We start from the raw sequence: 2,500 nt of genomic DNA, 5'->3' as shown, positions 1-2,500 counted from the left end.
CCTACCTTTTCAAAATGGTTCTCCTAAATTCTTGCCACACCTTGTCCATTCCTTATGCTTTTCAGTTTTTATCCAAGAAAATTGAATTGAATGGAGCCCGAGGGGGGCATTAAGACCAAGGGGGGCATCTAACTTGGCACACATGACTGAAGCTGACACAATGTCTGTCTGCAACAAGCAAATTGTGCAGATTATGCAGAGCCGAAACACTGATATCTATGATGACTAATGCGTATAGTTAGCGATGTGGCCGATCAGATGTCACCGTCTACACGGGGGCCAGTCACTTCCCGGAGATGCAGACAGCACAAGCCAGCAGATACACACACATACACAAACTTGCACGCACGCACGCACACAGACACACACACAAGCACACGCACGCACACACACACACACACACACACACACACACACACACACACACACACACACACACACACACACACACACACACACACACACACACACACACACACACGCACACACACACACATACACACAGGCAGAGTGATGAAGCCCTCTGCTCTGCAGTGCTGCAGCAGCTCTCTCTCTGTCCAGTAGCTGTCATCCGTGTAAATTCATATTTATGGTGACGCATGTCTGGACATGCACCCACTGCACCCAACGCTGCTGTGTGCCATAGTGCAGGGGAGGGTGGAGCATGGGAAGGGGTGAAGTGGAGGATGAGGTTTTGTGTGTGTGTGCGTGTGTGTGTGCGTGTGTGTGTGTGTGCGTGTGTGTGTGCATGTGTGTGTGTGTGTGTGTGTGTGTGTGTGTGTGTGTGTGTGTGTGTGTGTGTGTGTGTGTGTGTGTGTGTGTGTGTGTGTGTGTGTGTATGTATGTTATTATGTGCGCGTGTGTGTGTGCGTGCGCGCATGTGTGCGTGTGTGTGTGCGCGTATGTGTGCGTGTACGTGCGTGCGAGAGTTGTGTGCGATTCTGTCACTCCCAGAGGGGTCTGGAAGGTGGCAGGAGGCTGTGATGGGACTCTAGGCTTCCTCATGCCCCCTCCCTCTCACTCCTGTTCCCATCACTGCTTCACCACACGCCACCTACCCTATGGCAGGCACATGGACGAGGCCTTGATGAAATGCAGATCTGTTCCGATATTTAGGCATTTCCCTTCTCCCCATATCTAATAGATTGATGAGCTCTCGTCCTGTCTCGCAAATACACTCACATATATACGTGCACGCACGCACACACACACACTAACACAGAGAGAGAGAGAGAGAGAGAGAGAGAGAGAGAGAGAGAGAGAGAGAGAGAGAGAGAGAGAGAGAGAGGGAGGGAGGGAGGGAGGGAAGAGAGAGATAGAAGAGAGGAGAGATAGGGGATGAAAGGAAACGGGGGGAAAACAGGAGTTGAATGTCAAATACAATATCAATAAAGATGCCTTCTCATCTACTACGGGTAATGATTACATTACCGCTGCACTGAAGTTCACCTGGGGACACAGCAACAATGGCTGCCCCAGCTCCCGTGGTCTGATTAAGAGGCAGCATTTTAGCATAATTTCCCCCCAATCTCAGATACTGTGTGGTGGACATGTTCAGTGTAACGCCTAATTAGTTCACCTTTTCATAGACTTTCATGGACTCGTATGGCATTGCATTGAATTTATATATGTATATGGATATTTTTGAAAATGCATACAGAGTTTTACAATGCACATTTCAAAATTCTGGATTTAAAAATATCCCGTTGTCAGTTTTCCTTTTCATCCACATGTTGTGTCTGTATGTAAATGGATAAAAAATATCCACATTTAAAAATATTCGCATACGTGTAACCAGCCCCTTAGAGTCTAGAATTAGAGTTAGAGTGGAGAGCAGCCATTGTGTAGAAACACTACAGCCAGATCTCCACAATCTGAAGCGACACTCTCACTTGCAGTAGGACAAACTATAGGAAGCATAGCTGGCCTTCATGACTTGTTCGTGATTTGTGGCGCTTCACTGGATGCATCAAATTAGTTTCGATATTCAAAGGACAAAGGTGATGATCAGAAGTGTGCAGGCCTCAACTTCAACCTCAGCCTCAGCTTCAAGCGACGGGGGGGCTATGATGCCATCAATGGAAAACAAAGTGTCAGGTTCTGCATGCCTCTGTGACGCATTCTTGGCCTGATGTATCCAGGGCATGGCCAGTGGGTGCACTGTTTTCCGAAGCGGATTCTACATAACAGCAGTGGTTCCCAACCTTTTTAAAGCCCCATTTTGACATTCGAAATAGTTTGTGTCTTTGTTTGTTTGTTAGATTTTTTGCCACATAAAACACAATGTGTTTTTGTTTTGCTCTGCTTTTATGTTTCCATCTGGACAGGATAATATATAAAGATTTAAAGTGGACATAACCTGTTCCATCAAAACGCAATGTCTACAGTTGTTTGTAGTGAATAGGGAATGCTGCAACTGCGGACTTGAAAAGGTGTGAAAGCAGCTGATGCATCAGACTAGTCTGCTTGGGGCCCGATAGGTGAACAAAACACGCCAGTT

At 46.8% G+C, this 2,500-nt stretch overlaps 1 protein-coding gene across 1 annotated transcript in view; it reads left to right on the top strand.

The window, feature by feature from the left end:
* The window catches only part of LOC134441806 (ankyrin-3-like), a 158,367-nt gene that overhangs the window by 53,195 nt on the left and 102,672 nt on the right, over window positions 1-2,500 (top strand). The gene's annotated exons all lie outside the window — the stretch shown is intronic.

The sequence above is a fragment of the Engraulis encrasicolus genome, chromosome 24 (genome assembly GCF_034702125.1).
Source record: "Engraulis encrasicolus isolate BLACKSEA-1 chromosome 24, IST_EnEncr_1.0, whole genome shotgun sequence".
Classification (NCBI taxonomy): Eukaryota; Metazoa; Chordata; class Actinopteri; order Clupeiformes; family Engraulidae; genus Engraulis; species Engraulis encrasicolus.
Note: the sequence above shows the minus strand (reverse complement) of the source record. Positions and strands in the feature narration are given on the sequence as shown.